Genomic DNA, 10980 nt, shown 5'->3' with positions numbered 1-10980 from the left:
TGAAGAAAGATTTGATGCAGGAAGACTGGTTTTAAGACTATAACAATGATCTAGCTGAGAAAGTTGTTAAGAATTGTTGAATTCTGGTGGTGGCTATGTGTGAGATTCAGATGTGGAAGATTTTGTGACAGTAGAAAACTTAAGAATTGTCAATGGTTTGCATATGTAGGGTGAAGGAGAATCAACATCAAGAATAACACTGAGAATATAAATTTAAGAGTCTAAAAGAATGGTGGTATCTTCCTTCAATAGTCATAAGAAGGGGTAATGTTATATATACATACACACATATGCACATTCATATATACCTATGCTGTGTAGATATACACCTATATACATACATAGATGTATATATGCACATATAATATGTAGGCACACATGCATACATATACACCTGTGCCATTTTTATAGATATTATTTTCATTATTATTATATATAAAAACTCCTCCAGCCACTAGATGGTGCTGTAGTTTGTTTCACTAACTGAGTTCTCCATATTTATATATTGTCTGCTGGGTGCTTAATTAGAATTAATATTTGTTTTGGTACTTCACTTTCACTGCAGAATTGTAGTTTGCTTTGTTCTTCTTGCCTTGGAAATTGTTATATTATGTTGTAATATTTCCAGGAGTTTCATACCACAATTAAAAAAAATCTCCAAAGTAAGTATATAGGACTAAAAGGTTTAATAATGTAACAAAGATATCTTGGTTAATAGAAAAAAGTACTAGATTTGGAGTCCAAACAGGGTAGCTTAATTTCTATCACTAGCTTTGTGGCTTTGTAACAATTACTTCTCATACTAAGCCTTTGTTTATTTGTGAAATGAAGAAGTTGAAGTCTATGCAGTCTGAAACCTCAGAATGGTTGAGGTATTTTGGGTAAAGGTGAGTCCCTCATTTACAAATCCCTAGGAAAGAATATGAGACTTATCAAAAAGGGGAGGGGAGTTGTGTTAACTATTTATGAGATACTACAAGTTCTTCATGTTTAAATTTACAAGGTAATGAGATTACCTTTTTCCTGTTATGCATTTTTACCTTAAGTACACGGATGGAAATTGATCGCTTTTCTTCACATTTATTAAGAGCTTAATATGAGCTATATAATCAGAAGGTTTCAAAAAAAAACCTCTGTATAAGGAAAAAGAAAAGTTGAGAAGAGTTATTTTTGCTAAATTCCCCCAATATTGAAACCAAGTGAGGTAAATCTCAGAGCCCAAGGTTATTGCACATAAATTACATACATCTAGCCACTCTATTAATTATAATCACCAACAACTTTGCCAAGAACAAACAGTGTTCTTCAAAATTCAAATTCCACCCATATTGACTTCAAACCATATTTCCAAGATAAGTTTGGAGGGAAAAGAATGACTCCTGATCACCACCAACTTAGAAAGGAAAGAAACAAACTATAAACACTTGACCATTCTAAATAAATAAAACCACAAAAATCTGAAAACCCAATAAGGAACAGTCTCTTCTAGGATATTAGAATCTGATTCACCATGCATGCCTAGCCCATACCTGAAGTAGGACTAGGTAAGTACTCCCAGAGAATGAAAAGGGTCCAGGAAGAAGGAAAGTGAGGAGAGAACACAACTGTTATTCTAGGCTCTGGCCTGGCTGATTAATCATTTGAAAACTGGCACAGGAGGATGGTAATGAGTGGCCTGATTGCAGCACAAATTGGCCCATCGCAATGTAGAACATCCAAAACAGTTAAGAGGCTGATTTCTTTGAAGTCAGTAGGCAATGACAATAAAAGGTCCCTTTGCCATGCTGAGAGGAAAATAACCGGCTCCCTTGCTCCCCCACTACTATGTCAAAATGTGTTTAGGTCACTAATGAAAATGAGTCTGGAGGCGTCCTTTGGGTCAACATTTTACACATCAGAAAAGCACTATACAATTCTATTCAAATGACAAGTCTGCTCAGACACCATGCAGGGCTGCTGAAATAGGACCGGGAACTTGTGGGTCAAGAACATGAATTCTTAATGCAGCAGGAGTCTAAGGACAGAAGAGCAAGGGGAGTGTCATATTTAATTATTCGTCTTGTTTATTTATAAAAATAAACCTAATACCTAGGCTGGTTGGCGCATATAAAAGTGTATATCTTAATAAATAATATGAATGGACTGGTTCTCTGTAAAACTTGGTTTCTTGAATATTTTGAAAATTGAACCTGACTGTCCTGGAAATATACCGGAGTAAAAGTTGATTACTTATCTTCATATATAATGTCCAAAATTTCAGAAAAGTAGGGAATATAAATCTGATGCCTGGAGATTCTGCTAGTAGGCATGGACAAATTAAAATTTAATTAAAATTAAAGTTGTTATTCATCTGTACATTGATGTACATTATTCTCAAGTTGGGTATGATATTCAGAGCCACCTAATATTTCCAGATTAAAGGTCAAAAAGTACACAAATATCCTTAAGAACTTAAAAGCAATCCCAATAAAGTAATTGTAGTTAATGGTTATTGCTTCTTCATGTAAATTTCTTTATAACTAAGAACAAAACAATCTTACCACATAGCAAATTATGCACATACCTTGGTTAAATCAGCATGTATTGACATGTTGACATAAACTAATTATTTAAAGTATGTTATACTGGGTCCCAGACTCAAAGTTCTCTCTGGATACTACGTCAAATATCAATACACCTTCTGGGAATAGAGATGCAAGTCTTATTTTACTATATTCTCATTAAATCTATTCTAAAGTATTTTGTTCACTTTGGAATACCATGATTTAAAAAAGACTTGGATAAATTGGAGAATATACAGAAGAGAGAATTCGGGATACTAAAGAGCCTTGAGTCCATGACATGCAAGGATAAAGTGAAGGAACTGAAAGATTTAGTTTTCTTCACATATTTGAAGGAGTGTTGTACAAGGAATTTTACATATATATATATATATATATATATATATATATATATATATATATATATATATATATATATATATATATATATATATATATATATATATATTATGCTTCATCCTCAAGGGCACAATTAACGGGTAGAAGTTGTGAAGACATAAATTTGATTTGATATTAAGAAAATGTCCAAAAACTCAGAGTTGTAAAAAATGGAATGAACTGCTTAAAAGGTAATGGGTTTTCCCTTCTTGGATGTCTTCAAATAGAAGCTATATGAACACTGACTATGTTATATTACAGTCAGTTTCATTTTGTGAGTTCCCTTATAATTCTCAACTTTTTTTTGAATTTGTGAAATTTGCCTAGAAACACTAGAAACTAATGACAAATAATGGAGCCTTAGAATTGGCCTAGCACTGATAGAAATAAAATTTAAATATTCTCAGACAAGTGCCAGAGAAATAGCATCAAAGATATAATCTTATTGTCAAACAGGAGGAATTCCTTCATATGTAAAGGAAAGAGTCTGAACTGTGTAGATAATAGATTTATAGAATGGATGACCTTAAATATCATATGTTCTTTCATTTTTGAAGATAAGTGGGTTGATATTTAGAAGAAGGACTTGGCTTGCTCTAGGCCATGCAAATGGTTGTTGGAAGAACAGATTTTTTTACCCAAATCCTTTGTTCTCTTCATTGGCAAAGATTTTTCTAATGTATTTCACATTATATTTAATAACCTACTAAAGCAATGCATCTAAAGATTTCCAAAGATGAAGGTATTTCAAAGAAAGAAAGAAATGATTTTCCAGATGGTTCTTTTAACTGAATTTAGCAAAGGACAGGAACATGTTAATGTTATTTTAAAAGATTCACTTTGTCTGAAAGTAATTTAGCAAAGAGAAGAAAATCACAGGAAAAGTACAGCAACTGAGAACAGTTCCCAGAAAATAAATGGGTATGAGATAAGACTGAATTAACATTTTTCAAAAGATGAAGGACATTACAAATGATGAGAGGATGATGAAGTTGGAGAGTACCCTGAGTCATACTCTTACCCAGCATTAACAAAAGAAAGACAGATAGACCAACCAAAAGAGGCAAGAAAAAGAGATTACTTAATATTAAAAGTGACAGATTTATGCTACATAATTGTTCTCAAAACAGAGAATGAAAGTAGTCTCTAAAGGTATTTTTATGACCCAAACCAGGGGGAGATAAATCAGAGAAAAAGAAAGTATACAAATATTCCTAATACATAACTGATACAAGATATGTCTATTAGGTTCTAGCAAAAATATTTTTTATTACAACAAAATTGGATTTATCTTCATCATCGTGCATTTATTAAGTACTTGCTGACATTGTATTAAATTCTGGGGACCACAAAGAAAGATTGAAACACAGCCTGTGCACTCAAAGAACTCACAATCAAATTAATATCAAGGATACAAGGAGTATGCCCCATGTTCAATGAGACAGTGTGACATACTTGAGAGTACTGTACTTAACAGCAAGGATGGCCTAAGTTCCTATCCTACTTCTGACAACAAACAGCTGTATGATGCTAGGTAAACCTTTTAATGTTGCTAAGACTGAATTTTCTCATTGTTTATAGGAAGATTTTGACTAGATGGAAGCACCTTTCAGATTCCTTTTAATACTAAAGCTATGAACCTAATATTAGTGAAATCAATCCTATTTCTTCTATATCTGTGATTTCATTGGTTCCTGGAATTCATAATATGAAATTAAACTTAATCATGGAGATTATCAACTCACTTATAACTTATTGCTTTGCTAGGGCATAGGGTTATGTGAATTGTCATTAATGATACAGCTAGTATGTTTAAGAGACAGACTTGGAACATAGGTTTTCTAGAATCTCTGGACAGTCCCCTTTAGACAATGCCAGTCTTCTTCAAATATAATAGTATAAATCACTAATAGTGAGGTTACTTTACAGTAATGCATTTCAATAGATTTAGAAAAATCCCTCACTAAAATATAAAAATCACTTGTGTTGAAAATGTTAGGGATGAAAAAATACATATCAACGAGAGGTACCTATAGAAAGGTCTAATATATGTAATGGAAGTTTTCCCAAGATATTGAGGCTTAAGAAATATACTCACTGACTTCTCTATAAGGTGACAATTATCTATAGAAATTAGATGAGAAAAATAAAGAAATACACATTGGCAAAGAGTAGTAACATTATCCCTACTTATATGTGATAATATGTTTTACTTAGGAAACTCTAAAGAACTAACCAAATTTTTAATTGAGATAATAGCTTCCAAAATTTATTAGGATACAAAATATATCTATAAAATCATCAGCATTTCTATATATTATTAACAAAACATGGGAGGAAAGAATAGATTTCATTTTTTTTTCCAAAGCCACTTTGAATATTTATTCTTTAGAAATTCACAATATTGACATAATGGATTGTGGCCCAATAGATAAACTGATATGGTGAGTTTATGTAGCAGGCTTCTTTTCAGCTGCAGGTTTCTTTTCCACAGGCTTCTTGGCCACTGGAGGCTTATTTTCTGCTGGTTTCTTCTGCCCTAGAACCTTCTTTGCTCCTGCAACCTTCTTATTACCCATAAGCTTCTTCTTCTTCTTCTCCTCTACTGCTTTCTTTGCTTCCATAATTTTCTTTAGGGCAGCAGCTCTTTTATTTTCTCTGATTCTCCAGTTCGTGGCCTGGTGCAGAATTGTATTTCAGAGCATTGTCTTGGCATACAGGTTCAGTTCCACCATGATTCTCAAGTTATTCAATGGGTTTTTCTTGAGTGCTCATCTATGAATATTTTTGCGTGGTGCACGGAAGGACCTCTGGATCTCTGGGCTTTTCAAAATCCTGGTAAGGTCTGTGTTGGTCATCTTGTGCATGGGAAGATTGTAGTGACTCTTCAGAATAGCAGGCCTTTGCCATGTACCATACAGGTCATCCAACTTGCGGAAAGCACTTTCAGTCCAAATACAGAAACGCCCCACATGCCCACCAGGAGCAAGTCTCAAAAGATTCAATTTACTCACATTAAATAGAGTGATACCAGGAATGTTTCTGAAGGCCTTGATAATGCCATTGTCTTCATTATAGATGATACAAGGTCCCCGATGCTGGATTCAATGACGGTTTCTCATTTTACCTTTACCATTTCTCATACACTGAGAGGCATAGACATTTTTGATGTCATTCCAGACCTTCAGCTTCTTAAGCAGCAAAACTGCTTCCTTGGTCTTCTTATACCCCTCAACTTTATCTTCAACCACTAGAGGACGTTCTGGCACTTCTTAAATTCGATTACCTTTTGACATAACCACTGCTGGGAGGGCAGAGGCTGCCAGGGCAGAGCAGATGGCATAATGTTTTTATGTTGTATTCACTCTTCGATGTCAACGGCGCCAAGTCTTGGTACAAGCAAACATGCAACCACCTCGACGCATATTTCCAAAAGCACCCTGGCCAGAGAGGCGAGTACCCCCACCCTGAACACAAGGAATTTGAGCAACAGCTCTACCAGTGCCCTAAGACTCAGCACTGGTTTGATGACCTGCTAATTCACTGACAGCATAAGGTTGCTGGTTATTTTTTCTTAAGTTGGTATGAAAAAAATTCACAATATCTGGATGAATAGAAGCCTTAAAGACACCAGGCAAGGTAACATTTTTGTCAGATACTTCCCCGTTTTCAGAGTACACAGATATCAAGGGACATACACAAGCCATGGCAGGTACCAGAGAGTAAGAGCCACTCTACTCTCTACCCGATGACTCCCGCAGGAAAAGGGAAATTGCATTTTTAAAAGTACAGAGACATAGAATATCTAGAAATTGACCTACTAAGATATACATAGGACCTATATAAATACATATACCAAATCATAATTAAAGATATAAAGATAAGTCAAATTAATTGAAGTACTAAATAATGCTCATGGCTAGGCCATGTCAATATTTTAAAAAAAAATTATGTTATGTATATTAATCTAAAGAATGTACATAGAGTTAAAATTGGGAAAAATAGCTATGCTTTAGTATTGAAAGGATCATTATGAGGTCTAGGGGATTGAAATTAATTTTTTCTTGGTCACATGTGACAGAACCAACAGGACTAGAATAGGTAGAAGGTCAGAGACAAGTAGAGAAAGAGACATAGATAGAGACAGAGACAGGCAGAAAAAGACACAAAGGGACAGACAGAGATTGTGAGTGAAAGGGAACAAGGAGGGGAGAAAGAAAAGGAGGGAGAGAGAGACAGAGAGAAAGAGAAAGAGAGAGATAGAAATAGAAAAAGCAAGGAATAGTGGGGAAGAAAAATGAGACTATTTAAATATTTAATATCCTCCAGACAATATATCCCAAATTGGGAAAATAAATATACAGATACAAACAAAAAGATAGCACCTACCCTCAAGGAATTTATTTTTAATGTGGGAAAACAAATCATAAAAGGCATTTGGATGGGGCAGGGGAGGATAGGGGAAAGGTTGGAAAATTCAGAGAGTTAAGATCCTGGAGAGAAGTAAATATGAATAGCCTGAGCACTTTATGAAATGATGGTCACAGGCAAAGACCTGCCAAGGAAGTTGAAGTAGCTAAAGAATAAGGGAGTTTCCCCCAAATATTGAGGCTTAAGAAATGTACTCACTGGCTTCCTTATAAAGTGACAAAATTATCTATAGAAATTAGATTAGAAAAATATAGAAATATACATTGGCAAAGAGTAGAAACATTATCCCTATTTATATGTGATAATATGCTTTACTTGGGGAGAGGGAGGGGAGAACAAAACTGTCTAATGATTAGAGTTGGCCAAAGTACAACGTGCTGCTTTGATAGGTGGTGAATTCCTCATCACTGAAGATCTCTCAGTAGAAGCTGGTAGATGACATCTTTTTTTTTTTTTTAAGCCAACAAATATTTATTAAGTATCTACTTTGTGCAAGGCATTGTGTGAAATTCCAAGGATACAAAGAAAGATAGAAAAAACCCTCATTTCTACTGTCAAAGAGCTCTAATGGGGGAGACATTATGTAAACAACTATGGATAAAGATATATGTAGGATAAATTAAAGACAGTCAATGAAAGGAAGGCACTAGCATTAAGGAGAACTGGGAAAGTCTTCTTGCTGAAGGTTCAACTTTAGCTGGGACTTGAAGGAATCCAGGTCAGTCAAGATTCAGTAAAGATTCAGTCAAGATGCGAAGAGGGATTACAATCACTGAGGACAGTCAGTGAAAATGCCTAGAGTCTGAAGATGGAGTGTCTTGTTCAATGAATAGCAAGGAGGCCAGTGTCACTAAATTACAAAGTAAGAGGGATTGGTGCGAATAAAATGGAAGGAGGGTGGAAAGATAGAACGAGGCCAAGTTATGAAGAACTTGGAATGGAATGGAAGGCTGGCCTAGATCCTCAGGTGAGAGGAGGCTCACTGAAGTCTAGGTTTTCTCATAAAATGCTATCTTCAGTTGCACCATAAAATATTCTTTATTCTTGCTCTGAGTTTAGGGTGCAATAGGATGATGAGGATAGTATGTCCTGGGGAGTAAGTGCAGTTGACCATTGTTGTTATGCCTCTAATCCAATAACTGCTTAACCAAAGGGAAAGGAAAAAGACAACTAGTTGAGCAATGGAATAAGGAACATAGAGAACAAGAAAATAAAGCATAACTTTCATAGCACCCTACATGAGCTTCGGTCTGGGGGTTCCAAAATCTGCTGGCATTTTTCTGCATCTCCTGCATATGCCTTCTCAGGGAAGAAATTAACAGGAACAGGAAACCAAATCGATGACAAACTGGAGAGTGAAGCCCAATCCTGCTGGGATCATCAGAGGCAAGGAGCCACTGGTGCTGACCATGATGCTGTTCCTCACATTTTCCTTTGTTGAATCAGTTGAGTTAGGGATTTTGCTGAGCAAGATAAACAGAAAACGGGAAGAGACAGGAACCAGTAGACATGCTAGCAACAGCCAGGGTGTCTTTGAGAATAGATTTCGCTTTAGCCAGAGAAACAAAGAATGGTTGAAGTTGGCGATCTTCACACAATAAAAGATGTTGAGCAAGGTCACAATCCAGAGGCTTTTCATGCTTCTCTTCATTCTTGTGTTTGAAAGTCAAATTTTCTTTTCAACTCTGGTCTTTTCATCAAGACTGCTTGAAAGTCCTCAATTTCACTGAAAGATCATTTTTTCCCCTGAAGTATTATACTCAGTTTTGCTGGGTAGGTGATTCTTGGTTTTAGTCCTAGTTCCTATCATATTCCACACCCTTTGATCCCTTAATGTAGAAGCTGCTAGATCTTGTGTTGTCCTGATTGTATTTCCACAATACATGAATTGTTTCTTTCTAGCTGCTTGCAATATTTTCTCCTTGATAAGGGAACTCTGGAATTTGGCCACAATGTTCCTAGGAGTTTCTCTTTTTGGATCTCTTTCAGGCGGTGATCAGTGGATTCCTTGAATACTTATTTTGCCCTCTGGTTCTAGAATATCGGGGCTGTTTTCCTTAATCATTTCATAAAAGATGATGTCTAGGCTCTTTTTTGGATCATGGCTTTCAGGGAGTCCCATAATTTTTAAATTGTCTCTCCTGGATCTATTTTCCAGGTCAGTTGTTTTTCCAATGAAATATTTCACATTATCTTCTATTTTTTCATTCTTTTGGTTTTGTTTTGGATTTCTTGGTTTCTCATAAAGTCATTAGCCTCCATCTCTTCCATTCTAATTTTGAAAGAACTATTTTCTTCAGTGAGCTTTTGAACCTCCTTTTCCATTTGGCTAATTCTGCTTTTGAAAGCATTCTTCTCTTCATTGGCTTTTTGAACCTCTTTTGCCAATTGAGTTAGCCTATTTTTCAAAGTGTTATTTTCTTCAGCAACCTTCAGCACCTTTAGCAAGGTGTTGACCTGCTTTCCATGCTTTTCTTGCATCTCTCTCATTTCTCTTCCCAGTTTTTCCTCCACCTCTCTAACTTTACTTTCAAAATACTTTTTGAGCTCTTCCATGGCCTGAGCCCATTGAATATTTATTTTGGATGTTCGGGATACAGAAGCCTTGAATTCTATGTCTTTCCCTGATGGTAAGCATTGTTCTTCCCCATCTGAAAGGATGGGAGGAGATATCTGTTCCCCAAGAAAGTAACCTTCTATGGTCTTATGTTTTCCCCCTCTTTTCTAGGCATTTTCCCAGCCAATTACTTGACTTCTGAGTGTCCTTTCCATGACCACCTTGCCTCCAGATCCACCTAGGTAGTGTTTAGGGGTTGAGATTCAAATGCTGCTTCCCAGCCTCAGGGCTTTCAGTGGGGACAGGGCTGCTATTCAGTGTGAGATTAAGTTCAGGTGCTCAGGTGGGGGCAAGACCAAGACATGGGGCTTAGTTTCCTCAGGGGGTTTATGTGGAGACCTTCAACAATGGGTCCAAGCTCCTGCTTGCTTTGGGAGCCCCTGTCTGCTGCTGTCTCTGCTGCTTCCTCCCGAGGGGGCCTGAGTTATGGAGACACCCTGCTCCCCTCTCTGCCAACCAAAAAGACCCTCTCACTGACCTTTGGCACCTGTGGCTGGAGGGACCTGTGCTGCCACTGGAGATTCTGTCCCTGAAACCTGCTCAGATCTGCTCCTCTCTGTGCTGTGTGGCCAAGGCAGGGCTGGGCTCTGCTCTGGGTCCCGTGCATGATGGACCTTTCGTGTCAGTTTTTCAGGTCTCTCTGGAACAGAAATCTCCTCTGCTCTGTTGTTCTGTGGCTTCTGCTGCTCCAGAATTTGTTGGGAGTTCTTCTTTAAAGGTATTTTATGGGCTGTGGGTTAGAAGCTAGCATATGTGTATCTTTCTGCTCCGCCATTTTGGCTCCTCCTGGTAGATGACTTCTTAAGCTTCATACTGTATTAGACTGGATAAATTCTAAACTATATCTTGTTCAACTCACATACTGTGATTCAATGTTTCTATCATCCTGTGAAATATCAACATAACTATAAAATTTTGACTTTTGTTTGTGACCTCCCATGAATGGTGGGGAAAGGAAGGATTTTGTGTACACTGTTGTGGAATCTCATTTTG

General features: G+C 36.5%; 2 pseudogenes; both read right to left on the bottom strand.

Moving 5' to 3' along the window:
- Positions 1 to 5389: 5389 nt before the first annotated feature.
- On the bottom strand, positions 5390 to 6664 carry LOC140502555 (large ribosomal subunit protein uL4-like; annotated as a pseudogene).
- A 1721-nt stretch (positions 6665 to 8385) lies between these two features.
- LOC140502554 (taste receptor type 2 member 4-like) lies at positions 8386 to 9021 on the bottom strand (annotated as a pseudogene).
- Between the last annotated feature and the right edge of the window lie 1959 nt (positions 9022 to 10980).

The sequence above is a fragment of the Notamacropus eugenii genome, chromosome 4, assembly GCF_028372415.1.
Source record: "Notamacropus eugenii isolate mMacEug1 chromosome 4, mMacEug1.pri_v2, whole genome shotgun sequence".
Classification (NCBI taxonomy): domain Eukaryota; kingdom Metazoa; phylum Chordata; class Mammalia; order Diprotodontia; family Macropodidae; genus Notamacropus; species Notamacropus eugenii.
Note: the sequence above shows the minus strand (reverse complement) of the source record. Positions and strands in the feature narration are given on the sequence as shown.